Genomic DNA, 19,928 nt, shown 5'->3' with positions numbered 1-19,928 from the left:
TTCTGATAGAGGATCACAATCTTGAATATTGACATCTTAAATTAATTAACATCTTGAATTAATATATTGAATTTTAACATCAAAAAATCAAATTACTAATCATTAAATATGGGCAAATGAATTGAGACACTTTTCAAAAGAAGTACAAATGGCCAATAAGTACATGAAAAAGTGTTCAACATCTTTAACTGTTAACAAAATGCAAATCAAAACTACATTGATATTCCATCTCACCCCACTTATAATATGGCTATCCTCAGGAACTGAATGAATGCATACATGAATGATGCTGGTGAGGATGTGAGAAAGAGGAAAACTTCTGTGCCCTGATGGGAATTTAAATTAGTTGATGTAGAAATCAGTAGGGAGTTTCCTCAAATATCTAAAAATAGAGTGACCATTTGATCCAGCTATACCATTCCTTGGTATATATACATTTGAAAGGCTTAAAGTCACCATACTATCAAGATATCTACATGTCCATGTTTATTGTAGTACAATTCACAATAACCAAGATATGGAACCAGGCTCAATGCTCATCAACAGATGAATAAAGAAGAAAATATTGTATATATACACAATAGAGTATTATTCATCCATAAAGAGAAACAAAATTGTTATTTGCAGGAATATGGATAAATCTGGAGACCATCATGTTGAGTGAAATAAGCCAGACTCAGAAAGATAAATATACCATGTTCTCCTTATTAGACAAGAAGAAAGGAATAAGAGGGAGAAATGAGGGAAAAGAAGGTGAGTAATAGAAGGAATAGATATGACCAAAATACATTTTACACACTGGGATGAAAACAAAGTGAAATTTGGGGGGAGGGGAGAGAAAGGGGATGATGGAAAGTGAAAATGATCAAAGTATGTGCATGTACGAATCTGCCAAAAATGAAACACTTTAGTCTGTACAGCAATAAAAAAGTGATTAAAAAAACATTTCAGGTATATTTATAGCCATTTTAAAGTCCTTCCCTTCTACTCCCAGCATATCTATTATCTCTGGGTCTGTTGATATTAGCCAATTTTCCTCTTGATTACTTCACTGTGTTTTGATGTCTACCATTGTTTTTTATGAAGTATATGTTGTGGATGCTACATATTGAATATCTGAATTTTATTTTCTGCTTTTCAGTGGTTCTTATGGCTTGTCCCCCCAAAGCCTCATGTGGTCATAGGTAAGGAGTTTTGAAGGTGATTCAATTAGTGTGTGAATATCAATTACAGGTGTGATACTGGGATTAATGGTGTAGATAATGGAAGCTCCACCCTGAGTATAGGTGGCACCAATCAATAGGCTTACAGCTTGGATGTAATACAAAGGAACCAAGAAGGCAGACTCACTGCAGCTATTCACTGCTTTGGCTTCTTTCTGCCTTCCTGACTGTCACACCATGGAATGTTTCTCCTCTGTGATGCTCCTATGCCATGCCACCCTCCTTTGGAACCAGCCAGCTATGGACTGAAACTTCTACAAACTATGAGCTGAAATAAACCTTCCTCCTTTAACTTAGGGTGTTGAGTATTTTTTCTCAGCAATTGAAAAGTAACTAAGACAATGGTCCTGCATTTAATTTTATCAGCAGTTAATTTGGGGCTGGTCAAACTTATCCTGGTGATACTGTTATAGGTTTTGTTAAAATATGTCTAAAACAACCTTTTTTTCTGCTAGGATCAGCCCTATTCTTCAGGTGTAATCTTTCTGGATTCTCAGCTAAATGACTAGAATGTCTTATGAGGCCTCTGTTACTATTTCAGAACCCCAATATCTTCTGGAACCATTGAGACAGGAATTCAGGAAGTGACAAAACTGGCTCGGAAGTAGGCATGAGTTATTAATTACAAGATTCTGGACTGATTAGCATGGAATGCAACATAGAAAACATGGATAAATTTACTGTGTTGTTTTTTAAAGTAAATGAATAAATGCTTTCCACTTACAGTATGACATGCTTAATTATAGAATTAATCTAAGTGTCCTACTTATATGAAAACCTGTGAACTACTTGACAAAATTTAAGAGATTAAATCATATGTTGATATCAATCTTGGAACATCTAGATTTTCAGGGAACATAGATATTGCCTTCAGCCCTAGAGAATAATGCCCCCAAATTACAGCAAACTTTCCACTATGGAGGAATGAGTTGAGGGAGTCTAGGTTCTGCTCTGGTATTCTGGTACCAATGACTGAAGGGAGAGGATATTTGCTTTTGATTAAGAGAGATGGAGCTGTCCTTCAAGCTGCTTTTAGCCAACTCTGGAGAACTTGTTCACAACACTTACTAAGAGATTAAAAACTGAAACATTAAGTGAATCTGCCAATAGCATTTCAGAGCTAAAGGCAGATACTACCCAACTTCTAATACTACATTCACCACTGAGAAGTTGCTAAGAGATTTATTACTGAATAAATGAATGAAGGACTCAACAAAAGAAGAAATATTTAAACCCAACTTTTGAAATAAAGACCTTTATCATCTCTTTTATTTGGGTAGTACATTAGTATCAGCAAAGTAATTTTCTATGCAATATCACCTATCAGTCCCCCAACAGGGTGTCACCAGATGATCTTCCTTGGAACAATGGGAGGTAATCTTTATTAAACTACTCTGCCCAACTCAAACTCAAATAAAATCTATAGAACCCAGACAGGGTCCACAGGAGAGCAATAAAAGAAAGAAATTAAACAGACTTAAGAAGAGAGGTTAAAAGAATAAAGATTATTTCAATTTGAAGTGCAGAAGGTGACTATAAACTTTCAAGCAATAAAAATATAACATACAATGGTCTTTAGCCATGAGCCAGTTCCCCTGAGAACAGAAAAAGAAAGCTGACAATTGAAGAGAAACAGATTTGTGTTAAATCTAAGCAAGAACCTGCAGGAACTATGGTTTGGAAATATGATGGGAAGGGGATCTGGGGATGGGAAGTGACCAAAAGGCACAGAGAGAAATGGGAAGTAAAAATGATTAAGATTTCATATGTATTTTATTGACTCACCAAGATAAATGTAATTATTATGTATTGCAAACATGGATCTATCTAGGGAAATATGTTATTATATAAATAATGTAGATTGAGTTCTTTCATAAGTCAAAAAAGTTTTCATTTTCAGCATGTTTCTCCTGCCATGGCTGTATGCATGTGGAAACCTCCTTATAATGCAAGGCAGTATTTGGACTTGAGACTTGAGAGGCTAAGCCAACATACAGTGAAGTTGGACTTTTTTAGTACACCAAACCATGAGCATCTGTAAAAGATACTGCCTTATTCTGACTTCTACTTTATCAGAAATAATAATATTATGAAGATGTCAGTGAGTTTTTACCGTAAAATTTACGATTGCCAGGCTAGTAAGCCTGTACTATCTGTACATTTGTTATTCTCTGAGAAAGATATAGTTACCTCTACCTTCACACAAAAACATATTCTACTAAAAAGTGCCTCTAAAGATACAATTTGGGGCAATGGAAACAAGATTAAGTTATTTCACATTGGAGAGAAAAACATCAAACTCTAATTAAATCCAGGAAAAGAATTGAGACTAGACTACTTTGGCATCAAGCTGGCCAACACTGGAAACACGAGCTGACTCTTTCACTTTTCATCCAGGTGTCCTGGAATCCAAAAATGTTAGCAAAGATACAATTTCAAAGCAACTTTTAAATTTTAAATAAAGTTTTGGTAACAAAATACCTGCTAGAGTTTGTTATAAGGCGCATAGCTGTGAATATTTAAGAAGCCTTTGCTTTAGATGCAGATCTTGGATTCTCACTGAAGAACGCCTAGAATATTATTTGGGGTGGTAGCACTGCTGGAGACTTCCAAAGACTTAGAGAGTAATACAAAAATAATGACAACCTTATTTAGGGACCAGAGAGCACTCCGTTTGGCCAAACTTCATAATATGCATAATTACAGGGAGCTATTGAGATATGTTGGAAGCAGGTATTAAAACCCTGAATCACCAATCAAAAGCACTACAAGGGAAACTTCTGTACAAAGAAATGTCATCTTGATTATCATCACTCACCAACTGACAGAGAAAGACTAGAATGGTTTTCTGAGAAGGAATCTAAGCTCATGTCTCTGTACAAAGGGAAAAATGCTTTCATCAAGTAACAATACCTGATATGGTCACTAAAGGGAGTTCTGGGGTAGATTCTCCAGGCATTTGGCTATTTGACCTCTGTATTAGTCAATTTACTGTCACTGGGACAGAACACCTGCCACTCACAACTTAAAAGAGGAGATGGTTAGTTTGGCTTATGATTTCAGCAGGTTGAGTCCACAGCCAGCTGGCTCCAAGGCAGAAACAGCATGATACAAGGGCATGATAGAAGAAAGCTGTTCAATCCATGGCAGTTAGGAAGCAGAGCATGAAGCAAGGAGCCAGGAACAAGAATACACCCTTTAAGGTCACGCCCCAGGGGCTCTCCTCTTCTGATCAGGCCCCACCTTCTAACAACATATTCAGCTATGAATTCAGGGAATTAAACCATTAGTGGTTTAATTAGTGCCCTCATGACTCAGTCACCTTCCAAAAGGCCCACTTCTGAATGGGGCGGGGGGGGGGGGCGGTATTTTAGATTTAAACCAGAATAAATACATTTGACACTGTATTACAGAGATGAAATGAGAGTCAGGCAACTCCCATTGAGAAGGAGGAAGTGGAAACATGGAACTGAAAAAGCTCAGGGCAATGTGTGGTGACCGCTGAACCTCAGCGCTTCTGCAGAGCCTTTTGGGGCAAGAAAGACCAAAGCTATAGGAGATCTTTTGGAAAAGAATGTTTTCAGCCCCTGAACTTAGAATCAGGTAAGCAGGTTTTTAACAGTCACTGCCATAGAAACACCCTTGACTCAAAATTTACGGATTAGCATGTCATTTAATGATTAAATAGTACACAGGATTTAAAGATTTTAATTACATATGTATACTTACACACATTGTATGTGTTTTTAACGAATACGTTTTTCAAAATAATAGCAGTTAAATATGTATATCCATTATAATTCCAAAGACAAACTTCAAGCATTAACACAACCCAGGAAGATGTCTTCCCTTTCCCAAATTTCTAGGTACAGTAGATTCACCATTATGGTTCCACCCCAGCCTGGGAAGGTCCAAATCTCTGCCCCAAGATTTTGCAACCTACCATGGGTTTCATTTAGGATTGTGGCCTCCTGAACTCCTGTGTGGCTGACACCGTGTTGAAGCTGCTTGCCTTGACCTAGACACAAAATTAACAAGTCTCCACAGCACCCAGTGAGTCCATACCCCCCCACACACAAACACACACAATGCCACAACTGTGCTGCAACTGCCTCACTATCTGTGTCACCCAGCTCTCCAATCTCTGAATTCCTTTTTCAGAAGATATCAAGGAGGAAATCCCCTCCTCATCTCCTCTTATACCGAGAGACAAAATATTGTTCCACCTTGAATCCAGAAAATATATCTTTACTTTTATCAAAAAGAAAAAGAGAAAAAATAATTTCACCCCAAAGAAAAATGCTGATTCCAGCTATCCCTTTAATTTTTAAAAAGAAGCACAATAGATTGCACATACACTGTCAGAGGAATTCCAGTTTAGCGATTGTGAGGTTTTTATGTGTGTTTCCGTATTTTCCCAATTGCTGTGTATTTCTCTTCAAATAAGAAACCCAAAAGAAAAACGGTTGTTGTTTTGTTGTTCTTGTGAGGTTTGGGGTTTTTTTGTTTGTTTGTTTGTTTTTCCTTTTTTCAGGAAAGCTTCGCTGAACAGAAGGCACCCTCTACGGAGGCAGAGGCGCACCAAGCCACCGCAGAATCGACTCGCGCGCCCCCTAGTGGGCGCCCTTAGGCCCCTCCCGCCCCTGCGAGGTCAGCTCCCTGTCAAAGGTCACCTCCACGGTCCGGCTAAAGGCGGTAACCTTTCCTTAGCCTAAACTGTCACCGCGCCCCTGCCGTCCGAGAAGAGGCCCTGACCCGCCGTGGGAGGACTTGTCTCCTAGGGCTGCGGCACGGTCGGCGGTAAGGACCCTGGGGCCGGGAGGAAGCAGAGCCCAGAGCCCAGAGGCCAGAGCTGACACAGCCGCGTCCAGAGACAGCTTCTGACTGCGGCCGTGTGGCCTCCCAACGGCACAGCTGTTTTATTTCTGCGACAGGACAGCTTGGTTAGTTGGAGCTACAGGTTTTTTTTAAATCGCCTTTCAGTTTGTTTCCCAATCCTTTTCAAGATTCTCTGCCAGACACCCCACTGTCCTCTAAAGTGCGGCCCCCATCCCAGGCCTCTTGGGCAGCTGCTCTCAGGGAGGGGACTGCACCCTCACCGCAGCAGCAGAGCTAGGGAAATCTCGCTCTTGAGGAGCCCTGCTTTGGGGAGACTTCGGCAGCCTATGCCACCACCCACGTGGCTTCCGTCCTGGCGCTGCTGGCCACCAGGGGGTGCTCTTCTGTCCGACTTCCACCTCTCTTCCTCAAAGTCTAAGATCTTTTGCAAATGGAAGGGGACCAAGAGGTAAAGGGAGAGAAAGAGAAACGGAAGTGAAAAGAATTAAAATGTGTTATATATGTGTACCAACTCCTCATGATGAATATAATCATTATGTACTGCAAACGAGTATTAATAAAGATTTTTTTTTGGTACCCGGAATCAAACTCAGGTTCTTGCTCTTGCCAGCAGGCTCAGTGCCACTGAGCTAAATCCCCATCCCCAAAACAATTTTTAATGAAAAAATAAGAGGGCTCTTTGGACTGTTCGCACCAGACCTAAGTTCAGTTTCTCTCTCTCTGCACCTACTCTGGGTTGAAAGGAATTTATCGACCATTCCCAGGACAACCCCTGAACCTTATGGCCTTTGAGCCAGGCTCCATCCTTCCTTGCACCCAGCACCCTGAGGCTGCCCTCACCTGTCCCTAATCAGCAGCACTCAAGCTACACTCCCCCCCCCCCCCGTACTGGGAATTGAACACAGGACCTTCATCCTGAGCTACATCCCCAGATCTCTTTTTAATTTTATTTTTTATTTTTAGACAGGATGTTGCTAGTCACTAAATTGTCCAGGCTAGAGCTGGGTGTGGCAGTGCACACCTGTGATCCCTAGCACTCAGGAGGCTGAGGCAGGAGGATGGATGCAAGTTTGAGGTCAGCCTGGGCTACATAGTGAGTTCAAGGCCAGCCTGAATGAAGCAAAACCCTGTCTCAAGAAATCCAAAAAATAATAAATAAATAAATTACTCAACCTAAACAATTTTCTATCCTCCTGCCTTAGCCTCCTAGAGTGCTAGGATCACAGGCATACGCCACCATGCCCAGCTACCACACTTCTTATCTATAGGCTGCCTCCCATTGTTCCACATCTGGCAGTTTGGTGATGTCCTGATGTTGCCTTCAAAGACATCCCACAGATCATCTGCCCAATTATCCCTTCTCTGAGGTCCCTCACCCAGTGACCTCTGGGTCCTTAAACACCCTCCCACTAGTAAATCCCTACAGGAATAGCTGTGCATCCTCAAAAGTCTGGGCCTATTTACTGTTGCCTATTTTTGCAAACTTATTATGAGCTAGTAACTATGATTTTCATATAAACTTCATTCCGAAGATACAAGAGGTGAAGGGCCCATGCTAAAGTGTCACATCTCAGGGCATTTACACTCTTTCCTCAAGCTTTTCAAGGTCTCTCAACAGTGCCTGGCATCTTCTGGGCTGGCAGTGCCTTCACACACGGGTGTGGCAGACCAAACCAAGGAGCCCCATATAATCTGTGGGCTCATCTGGGACCATTTGTTGGGTTCCAGAAGGTCAGCCTAGTGAGAAAATCCTTCTGGCCAGAGCTATTTTTCTTTCACAAGATATTATGAGAATTTAGTGCTGTCATATTCCTTTGGAGAAACACATGTTGTTTGTGTGGTTGAGGACCCATAAAAATACCTGCCTGGGATCTGCACAACCTAAGTGTGGCCCTACCTTGGAAGCAAGTACTGTTATGAATGTTATATTACACATGAGAAAAATGAGGCTTAATGGAAATTATAAAACCTCCACCAGGGCTGGGAATTTAGCTCAGTGGCACTGTGCCTGCCTTGCAAGTACAAGGTCCTGAGTTCAATCCCTGGTACAAAAAAAAAAAACCTCCACCAAAGTCTCTCTGGGAGCTGAGATTTGAATGTAATCATCTTTGACTTCAGAGCCCAACCTGTTGGCCATCACATAACATTGTCCTTCCGGTGTTTGTTTGCTTCTCTAATTTCAACATGTATTATTTTTCCTTGATATTTCTAAGGGTGGAGGTGACATGTTGAAGCCTGGAGATTCCCTCCACTCTACCTAGAACAAGTGCACAGAGGAGCTCAGCACCTGCAGGACTAGGTAGAAAGGATGGGAGGATTCTGCATAATTAAAGTCAATCTGAAAACAGTCCCTGATCTCCAGGACTCTCAGCTGCTCCACTCTGGAAATGCTGAGATGGTTCCAGACACTGGAAACCACTGAATTCATAGGTTTGTGATGGATGAAAGAAGCCAATTGAGGAGAGAAGGGCCACAGAGACTCCGGTTTCCAGAAAGCTTGGCATATTATCTTGATTCAAAGAACTGGGAAGGAGCCTGAAGTTAGTCTAACTCCACTGCAGAAGAATTACACATCCTTATCGCTGTGTTCTTCCAGGAAGCAGAGAAGGGAGAGCAGGACCAAAGCTCCCTTGACACTACAGATGCAGCTTTTGGTCCTATGATTGCAAGCTTTTGATGAGAATGGAAGAAGAATGCCTTAATGGGTTCTAACACTTGAGATTTATTTTGTAATTTGAATTCATTTTCTATGTCTAGGCAAAATAAATTACGTTTATTGATCAATTTCACTAAACTGCAACAAGTCTCATAAGTTCTTTTCATAGACTTCTCAAGGAAAGCATACAGTTTTTCAATGAGCTCCAGCAATAACAGGCTATCAATAAAGGTGACAAGTTTATAACCCTAATATAAACTGAGTTTCCCAGGTCACTCCAGCCTGGAAACAAAATCAAGGTCACCAAAAGAAAGCAGATAATAAAACAAAACACTGATTCATTCGCTCCACTTTCCACCCGCAATAGCAGAATCTCACCCCATCTTGCCCTCCTCCCTCTCCCAATCACCTCTAAATGGTCCATGGAGTTTCTGCAGGATCTTTCCTCCACGTTCCTCCTGGTCAGAACCATCCTTCTGCCACTTCCCTGTGCTTGCTGCTGTTCTGCTCCTTGGCCAGGCCACTTTGCTCCCAGTGAACTGGCACAGAGGTTTTGTTTAACTTCTGCATGCAACTGAGCTACTACATAAGGAAACTACAGGGACAGAAGAGCTTCAGTCTCCACTGCTCAAAATTCTGGAACAAGTTCCTAGGAACACTAGGGAGGAAATAAAAAATACTTACAAAGCCTCCCCCTCTCTTTCTACATTGAGTATTTTACCTGAACCAGATTCATATTCTCCCATTTTCTCTTCCCATACTTTATATTTTTCCAAAATATACTCCTATTCTTTTCTGTAAATGACTCCCAGAAGAGCACAACCAGTGAAGTAGCCCAACCTGTAACTATTCCCTTCATGTACAGCTCCTTTCCTGTACTCCTATGTACTAAAATGCCCTTTCTCCTGCCAGCAGGAGATTCTTGGAGATGGGAGGTGGGGTAATTCCAGAGTAACAGGAGGTCTCTCTTAACTTTCCTCTTTCTAGAGAAAGTCAACTGTCATCTGATAACAACCCACCACCACCAACCCCCAACAGAGACAAAACCACAAATATTTGTGGCAAAAGTCCTTTTAATCCAAGCATTTTCCTTGTACAGCTCTGGAACCCAGGGAGACATACTGGGTTTTTTCAGCTTTGATTGGTTAAACACCACACATATACCCAGAACACAGGAAAGGCTTTTATAAGTTCTCAATCTGATTATGCCCTGGAAACAAGATCCTCTTTGCTGACATGAGAAATGGTGTAGGATTTACAAAAACAAATTAACCAGCCCACTTCTTGAACATCCCCATTCCCTGGTGGAGTCAGACACTGAGCTTAGCATAGCTTGGGAACTGAAGCCAAGATCTTCCTCCTCGTCCATACGAATGCATGCACACATGCTCACATGCAGGAATATGCACAAAAGCACAGTACATTGACTTTTCTCCTGCTTGAAATACTTCTGCCTCACATCCCTCTTGTTTTGATATCCCACAGATCCCCCACCATTTCCAACCCTCTGAACTTTCCCAGCAAGAGGGAAGCTTGCTTCTGTACAACATCAAAACTAATGGGACTAGACACTCCTGTGGGCTTTGGCCCAGAAACACACACCCCTGAATGCAACAGGAAGAAAACTTCAGATCTTTGACTCTATCATAAAAGGAGGAAGGAGGGGTGGAAAATTGGTGAAGCTGCTTCAGAATGTACATCAGCCATTCAAACCATTTGATTGCTAGAGTGCTGGTATTGTCTCTTTATCCTTTATCTTATTGTCTCTTTATCCTCTTTATGCTTTATCCAAGTGGAGAAAATGTACTAATTTCATGATTATTACCACAAATTTGGTGGTTTAAACTAACAGGAAGTCATTATTTCAAAATGCTGGAGGCCATAGGTGTAAACTCAAGATGTTCACAGGTTCACACCCCCTCCGGAGACTCTAGAAGGAGAACCTACTCTTGCCTCTTCCAGCTTCTAATGGCTCCTGGAGATCATTAGCTTATGACTGCATCACTCCAATATCTGCCTTTTCTTCATGTGATCTTCGTCTCTCCAAGTCCTGTTCCTTTTCTTCTTCTGTCACTTTTAAGGACACTGTAATTGGCTTTATGGCTCACCATAATGCAAGATGATCTCAAGACCCTTAACTTAATTACATGTCCAAAGACTATTTCCAAATTGGGTCAAATTCACAGGCATGATGGGGGTGAAGAGGTAGAAGCTAGGATTTGAATATAATATCTTTTAGAACCACTATTTAACCTTGCAGAATATGGTCTTGCTTCCGGGTACTGGCAATCTCTGGTCTCTACTTCACCTTGAATTCACTGGAAATCCCAGATAACTCTTTTTAGAGGGGGAGAAAAAAACATGCTGGAATTTTGGCCACTGACCTAGTATTTTATTTGGGCTCCTTGAATTGGAGAATTGGTAAAGTGATGTGGTAATCTTGAATTTTGCTTTCCAATTCTGAGGATTGAACCCAGGACCTTCTGCACAGATATATATCCCAGCCCTCTTTATTTATTTTGAGACAGGATTTACCTGCATTGTGTTCTTTTCTAAAACAGTCTGGGCTGGGGATTTAGCTCAGTGGTTCCGCCACCTGGCTCACAAACGCAAGGACCCGAGTTTGATCCCCAGTACCAAAAACAAAAAAAAACAAACAAAATAAAACAGCCTGCTATTCCAATATTAAAAATTGGAATAATCTGTGAATTTGTTGGATCTGCAAGTTCTTTTGTCACCCCAGACACACATCTTAACTAGTGACGGCCTATTCATTAACTACTCACTGACTGTCTTTGGTTACTTTTCTCATTGCTGAGACAAAATACCCAAAACCAAAAGTTAAAGAAGGAAAGATTTACTTTTCTTATAATTTGTAGAGGTTTCACATCATACTTGGCTGGCTCCAAGGCAGGTTGGCTTGGCAGAGGGGCAGCAGAGAGGAGAAGCAGTTCATGACAGCAAGCAAGTGACAAACAACACAAGACAATGGCAGCTTCTTTCTGACCTTTTTATATTCTTTGTAGGCTACCTGTCCTCTGCCCTAGGGCAGAACTATGGAGAACTACGCCAAACCAATCAGTAGACTAATTGAGTGCTCACACACCCTTAATCTCATTATCATACACCCTAGATGCAGCTAAATCTGAAAAGCCCCACCTATGAATGAGGCTTAGGGGAGACATCTACACACTAGCCATAACAATGACCTTTGTAAGAAATTTAAGAAGGCACTGGTTGTGCTCAGGTTTATTAAGAAATAAGGGCTTGGGTTTAAATCCCATCACCTCATGAAAAATTTAGTAGAAACCTGTTCAGAGGCCTTCCAAGTCAAAATCTATTGTAATAACACTAAGATATTATTTAGCTTATCCCATCATTCCCAAGAAAACAGTGGTCTTTTCATACAACCAGCTATGAACAAATGGATTGCAAAAATATAAAGCTAGATGTCTTTGGAGAGCTCATGTTTGGGTATTCTACTGTAAATATTTAAAGTATATAATAATTCTGAGATCAAACTAATGAGTTCATGAGTTGAAATAAAGCACACAGGTAATGGGGAAAAAATAAGAACCAAGATACATCACGTACAGGCAAAACCACCCAATGATAAATGTAAACGTATTATATACCTAAAATGTACCAATAAAAGAATTTTTTAAAAGATAACTATATGTTAAAAAAATTTAAAAAAAATATTCTCACCTGAGCAAGTCCTCTATTTTTTCCCATTTGAATCAACACAGGAAAAATTATATAAAAAGCACTGAAAGAGATAGATAACTTTAAAGAGAGTATATACCTCAATTTCTAGATGCGACCATGTGAAAAGAACACTGTAAACAGCCTAAGGTTTTGTTTGTTTGCTTAGTTTTGGTGTTTGTTACTGCTGTTGTTATTGTTACTGCTGTTGTTCCAAATTCTCATGTCCTGAGACACAGAGCAGGATGTTAGAAATAGAGGAGTAACATTTCCCTTGAATTTTCTGGAGTAAATAGAGACAAGAGTGGTAATAATAAAATTGAACCACAGGCTTATAAAAATGTATTCCCATTTCCTGCTATCTCCCACCACTATCCCCACTTATCCACACAAATAACTGAACAGATAGACTAGCCTACCAAACTATAGTATCTGGCATGTAAATATTTCACATAAATGAAATTGTAAATAAATTAATAGTACCTAAAAACCCCTGAAATTTTCTAGTACAAAATCATACACAAAAGAAATGACAAGTGTGATAACTGTACATCATTTGACCAGAATTTAGTAAATACCTACTTTATGTTCTACTTTGAAGTTTGGGTAGAAGTGTGATATACAACAAATTCAACTTTAGTCCAGTGATGATATGTTCATGGTGGCAACATCAGTTAACTTTCATTAAATCTTATCATGGGCTGGGCACCATGCTCAATGCATAGTCATTATAGAAAACATTTTGGTAAATATGAGGTTCTTTATTAATTACTACCTATAATTTCACCTAATTACAGTAACTTCAAAGTAGCAAGAAGAATAAAGATATTTAGAAGAACCTGCAACAACTGTGACATAATCTGAATACCTTTATGATTTCCATTGCTAACAAAGTTCTGCTCTAAGTACTGAGGTCTGTTGCTCAAAGGTTCTGCTCTAAGTACTTTGGTCTGTTACTACTCTGATAAATGAAGGAAATGCTAAATTTCAGCCAGAAGTTAATGAAAGCAAAGATGAATTTTCCCCAGGGATCATTCATCCATGGACCCCCATATTTGAATACAGGCTGAGTTAACCTTTCTCTTTAATTTTCCTTCAGATAATGCCTTCTTAAAATAGCTATTTTTCGCTAAGAAATGTTAAGAGTAATGGAGAATCACTGACTGTCCTATCATTTTCTGTAAGGGCTATCCACCTACGTGTCCTCAGTTATCCCGTTCCCAGTTTATCCTGGGTGACACTACTCCAGTAAAATGCTTAGGAAATGCTTCCTTTGCTTTCTCCCTTTTACAAATTCACAATGCAAGCTAGCACTGGAAAGGCTCTGAAAGGAACAAACAGTGCTTTACATTGTCCAAACATGGCCTGACCACAGAACCTCCTTCCTCTTTTTTTTCCATGGTCTAATTATTAATTTCATACAATATGGGGCACACCTGGGAAGATATTGACTTATATAGTATTAAAAGAATTGGAAAAGTCCTCCTTTACCAACCAAAATATATTAACCCCATGGGTTTTTCCTAGAACAAATCCATAACAAGCTTGAGGCAGAAAAAGAAAACACATGTGAGAATAGTTTATGTTATTACAGTAATGTACACACTTGGTTTAATGAGAACCATTGTTACAGTTAGGCTTGATTGTGCCCACTTGATAGGATTGGGAGATGTCCAGGGGATTAAGGGAACACACTTCTGAGTGTGTATCTGGTCCCTTGGCCTTTCTTCTCTGTTACTGTTCCCCTGCTCTGCTTCCCAGCTTCCATGACCTAAGCATCTGTGCAACACCATGCCCTTCTGTTATTTTCTACCTTGGAGCCAGCCAACCAGTGACTGAATTCTCTGAAACTATAAGCCAAAATCATCCTCTATTCCCTAAGGTTAAGTATTATCTTTTAGTGACAGAAAAGCTAACACAACCATGCTTCTTCCTATTTTCCAAGGTGTCTCATGGTCAACCCCTCCCTACTGAGTACATACTTCTCTCATAATCACCACTAAACCATGATAATCACAATGATTTTCAATAAATCCTTAGCATTCTGAATTATTGATTAGTACTCTCATTTCAAGCAATAGAACCCATTACAATGACCTTAATTCATACTCAAGTAAAAGACAACTTCACAAAACCAGAGAGAAAGATGCAACCAAACAACTTCAAGAAAGCAATGAATCCAGGAACTAGAATATTACTTGGGCTTACAAACACTCATACTTAACCTTTCACTCTACCTCTCTCTCCCCTCTCTGACTTTCTGTGCCTCTTCATTCTTCACTTGCTCATTCTATATGCTTTTGCTTTAAGACAAGAGCTTATACTGTGCCTCCTCTCTTTACTGAGTTCCTTCTTGCCAAGTTCTATAGTATTGACCAATTTCTGATTTTCCATTCCACTGAGAAGAAAAACATGGCTACCATAAGTTCCCAAGTTTAAGTTTACATGCACAAGATACTGTACTCCAAGAGGAGGTGAGGCAATTCCAGCACCCAGAAGGAGGCTCCCTGGCCACCATGCCACTGCTCCCAGGGAAGATGAAGTGAGTCAATCCCAGCACCCAGGAGGAGGCTCCCCAACCACCATTCCACCACTCCCAGGACAGGGCAGGTGAGCTGCAGGGGTGCCAGTATGGAAAATGAGAAGACACATAAACAAGCCTCAAAAACAGACTTCCATTAGTCAGTCAAAAGCCTTCTAGACCTAACTGACAGATTCAGTAGAGTAGCTGGATAAAAGGTCAACACTAAAAAAAATAGTCTTCTTTTACGCAAATAGCAGAATCCCTGAGAGAGAAATTTGGGAAATAATTCCTTTTACAATAGCATCTAAAAAAATGAAATATCTAGGAATCAACAGAACAAAGGAAGCAAAAGACTTCTACACTGAAGACTATAGCACTCTGAAGAAGGAGATCAAAGAGGATATAAGAAAATGGAAAGATATCCCTTGTTCCTGTTTAGGAAGAATCAATATAGTGAAAATGGCCATACTTCCAAAACTATGATATAGATTTAATGCAATACCAATTGAAATTCCAACAATATACTTCACAGAACTAGAGAAAACAATCCAATAATTCATTTGGAACCATAAGAGACCTAGAAGAGCAAAAGCAATTATTGGCAACAGAGACATACCTGGGGGTATCACAATCCCCAACTTAAAACTATACTACAAAGCTACTGTGATAAAAACAGCATGGTACTGGCAAAGAAACAGACCCAAAAATCAGTGGAATAGATTAGAAGATGCAGAAACAACTCCACACATACTCAGCCACCTCATCTTTGACAAAGGAGCCAAAAACCCTCACTGGAGAAAAGATAGCCTGTTCAATAAATGATGTTGGAAAAACTGGATTTCAAACTGCCACAGATTAAAACTAGACCCATACCTATCACCATGCACTAAACTAAGATAGAAGTGGATTACAGAGCTAAATATCATGACAGAAACAGTAAACTTGCTGGAAGATAAGTTAGGTAGAACTCTCAATGACATTGGCCTAGGAAAAGACTTTAGCTTTTCAGTAGCACGGGAGCTAATACAAAGAATCAACAACTGGGATCTCATCTTATTAAATAGCTTCTGCACTGCAAGAGAAACTACCAACAGAGCTAAGAGACAACCTACAATATAGGAAGAAATTTTTAACAGCTGTACCTCAGACAAAGGTCTACTATCTAGAATATATAAAAAACTGAAAAAAATCAGATCCCCCAAATTCAAAGACCCAATTCAAACATGGGCATCCGAAATGAACAGACATTTCTCAGACAAAGAAGTAAAAACAGCAAATAAATATTTGAAAAAATGTTCAACATCACTTGTCATTCAAGAGATGCAGATGAAAACAACACAGAGATTCCACCTCATCCCACAAAGAATGGCTGCTATCAAGAAATCAACCAATAACAAATGCTGGTGGGGGTGTGGAGAGAAAGGAACCCTGCTGCATTGTTGGTGGGAGTGTAGACTGGTGCAGCCACTGTGGAAATCAGTATGCAGATACTTCAAAGAACTAGGCTTAGAGGTCCCATTTGACCCAGCTATTCCTCTACTGGTTATCTTCCCCAAAGAATTAAAAGAATCATACCACAGTGATATATGTGCACCTATGTTTATAGCGGCACAGTTTGTAATAGCTAAAGCTTGGGAACAGCCCAAGTGCCCACCAACTGGAAACTGGATAAAGAAGATGTGGGGGTTTTTTATAAAATGGAGTACTATTCAGCCATAAAGAATGAGAAACTAGAGACATTTATAGCTAAATGGATGCATATTGAGTCCATGCTCTTAAGTGAAATAAATAGGACACACATGTGTAAATACCAAACAGTATCTCTAGAGTGAGAAACTGAAAGTGTAAATAAGAATGAAAATGATTAAAATGAATAATTGATAACTTGAAACAGGAAAAGGTCCAAAGGTGGAGGGGTAGTGGGAGGGGAAGGGAAAAGGGAAGAAAGGAAAGGAAAAATTATGTGAAAGAAAAAAAAAAGGGAAACAATGACTATGTAAATAGGGAAGGGTGGTGGAGGTGAAGGGCTCACAGGTAATGGGGAAAAAATTAAGAACTAAGATACATCATGTTCAGGTACAAACACCCAATGATAAATGCAAATGTATTGTATACCCAAAATGTACCAATTAATATATAAATAAATAAATAAAACAGACTTCTAGATCACCTACAGCAAGCCCAAAGGGAAATGAGATGGAAAAATCTGATACTCAACCACCTGGACTCCCTGAACTGGCAACAAAAGAGGATCTGGGAAAAATGAAATCAGAAATACTTTCTCAGATAACAGCAGAAATTGTGCCCATAGTGCAAGACATGACTAATAGATCTGGAGAGGATACAGATAAAAAAATAGATGAGCTGAGGAACATGATGGAATCCCAACATAGGAAACAAGTGGAATCCATAAAACAGATACAAACAGATTTCCAAGGATTAAAAACTCCATTGAAAGTCTACACAGCAGAATGAACCAATGAGAGGATAGAATTTCAGATATAGTAGATAAGATTGCAATTAGTGACCAGGGAAAGAAAAATTGCTTTAAAATTGTAAGGGACCACGAGAAATCAATCCAGCAGCTGCTAGACAATGAAAAGAAGAATAACATAAAACTGATTGGAGTCAATGAAGAAACAGGAGACAGTGAAGATAAAATAAAAAACTGTTCACAGAAGTGATGGCAGAAAACTTCCCAAGGAGGGGGAAAGAACTTGACATACAGATAAGTGAGGCATATAGGACTCCAAATAGCCTTGATCAAAAAAAATCTACACATAGGCATATAATAGTTAGGATTCCAGAAACCCAACAAAAGAACAAAATTCTACAAGCAGTGAGAGAAAAGAAACAAATCACATACAAAGGATAGCCCATCAGAATCACAACAGACTTCTCAATGCAAACCCTCAAGGCAAGAAGACCTTGGAGTGACATATTTCAAGCTCTAAAGGAAAACAGCCTCCAACCCAGATTGATGTACCCTGCAAAACTATCTTTCAAAATTGATGGAGAAATAAGATACTTTCATGATAAAGAGCACCTTAGGAACTTCATGAATACCAAACCAGCACTCTAAAAAATTTTAGACAATATCCTAGGAAAAGACAATGAGAATCACAAGTCCAGGAAGCCCACCAGAATGAATCTATTGGGGGTGACAAATTAAACACAAACAGGAAGAATCCAACAAAAAGAAAAAGTCATGACAAGGCTTTTAAAACTTTTAACTTCATCTCCCTAATGAGCGTATAATTCAATCTTGTTATTGTACTGATTAGTATTTTTCTGATTCTAGTGTTGCATACCTTTCCTTGTGCTGTACTGGCTATTTATCATCTTCTTGTGTCTACTTTTTAATTGGGTTGTCTATTAATGAGCTGTAAGAGTTCTTTATATACTTGGGTCATAGGCTATATGCACTATAAATATGACCTGTTTAAGGACTAATTTTCATTTTAATGATGTCATTTAAAGTTCTAAATTTTGATGGAATCTCATTTATCAATTTTTTTCTTTTATACATCATGTTTTTTGTACCCTAGGAAATTCTTACCTACCCTAAATTCACAAACATTTTCCCTTATAATTTCTTCCTAAAGTTTTATAGTTTTAGTCTTTCATATGTAGGTTCATAGATCCTTCTAAGTTATTAAGTATGGAAATAAAGGGTTGAGGTTAATTTTTTATATATGGATACCGGGTGTTCTAGTGCCATTTGCTAAAAACACTATCTTTTCCTCGGCTCTTGTATTGAGTTTATATTCTATAAAATGTTACTGTTAAATAATCTTTCAAAACTCAGTGGACCATATACATGTGGTTCTATTTCTAGATTGTCTGTTTTATTCCAATGATATTTCTTTCCTTACACCAAAACTGCCTTGATTACTGTAGCTTTAGAGGAAGTCTTAAAATTAGGTACTAAATGTCTTCCAACACTGCTTTTTCTTTTCTTTTTCTTTTTACTTTTCTGGGTCCCTTTGTACTGCTACATAACTTTTAAATTTCAATATCCAATTCTTCATTTATAGCAACTATGCATAGACCTGAATTTTTATATATACCTTGTGTTTTCTAATCCTGCTAAATTCAAATACAAATTCTAGGGGCTCCTAGAGATTTCTTAGTATTTTCTCTGTAAGATGATCATTTCATCTACATATAAAGATTTTACTTCTACCTTGCCAATCCTATCCTGTGTCATTTTATTGCCAAACTATTTTGGTTTAGACCTATGTTTCAATGTTTAATGAACAGATGAAGAGTAGGCATATCTGCCCTTGTTCCCCACCTTAGGGAGAAAGCATTGTGTCTTCTCCATTCATATAAGGTGTTTTTGCTGGAAGTATGGAGTACATGTCTTTGGTCTATTGAGAAGGTTCTGTTCTACTTCTAGGCTCCTGATAGCTTTTACCATGAACAGCTATAGAATTTAGTCCACACTTTTTCTCCAACTAGTGACAGGATCATATGGCTTTTTCCTTTCCTCTCTTAAAATGATGACTTTTAGGGGTGGATCTTCCAATGCTGAACCAACACTCCCATCCCTATAAGAAAACCACTTTCTACATACTGCCAGATCTAACTTCTAATAGTTTGTTTTGTTAAACAAATTTCTATCTATGTTCATACTTTTTTCTCCTATTATCATTATCCAGTTTTAGTATTAGCACAGTTGATTTCCTAAAATGACAGGAGAAGTGTTCCTTCTTTTTTCTGCTTAAAATGTTTGATATAATTTATCAGTTAAAATGTATACAAGTCTGTTGTTGTCATATAGGTAGTTTTTCAAGCTAGGAATATACTTTCTTTAATAGGTGCTATTCAGATTTTATATTTCCTCCAGAAATATAGTTTCATTAATTAGTTTCTTTAATTTGTCTTCCAAGGTACTTCTTAGAAGTTGTCAAATTTATTTCAGAAAAGATTTTTGTAATATGCTTTCTATATCCTTTTAAATTCTGTAAAATTGGTG

Source organism: Heterocephalus glaber, unplaced genomic scaffold (genome assembly GCF_053883595.1).
Source record: "Heterocephalus glaber isolate CG9 unplaced genomic scaffold, H.glaber_assembly_v1.0 deba00001497, whole genome shotgun sequence".
Classification (NCBI taxonomy): Eukaryota; Metazoa; Chordata; class Mammalia; order Rodentia; family Bathyergidae; genus Heterocephalus; species Heterocephalus glaber.
Note: the sequence above shows the minus strand (reverse complement) of the source record.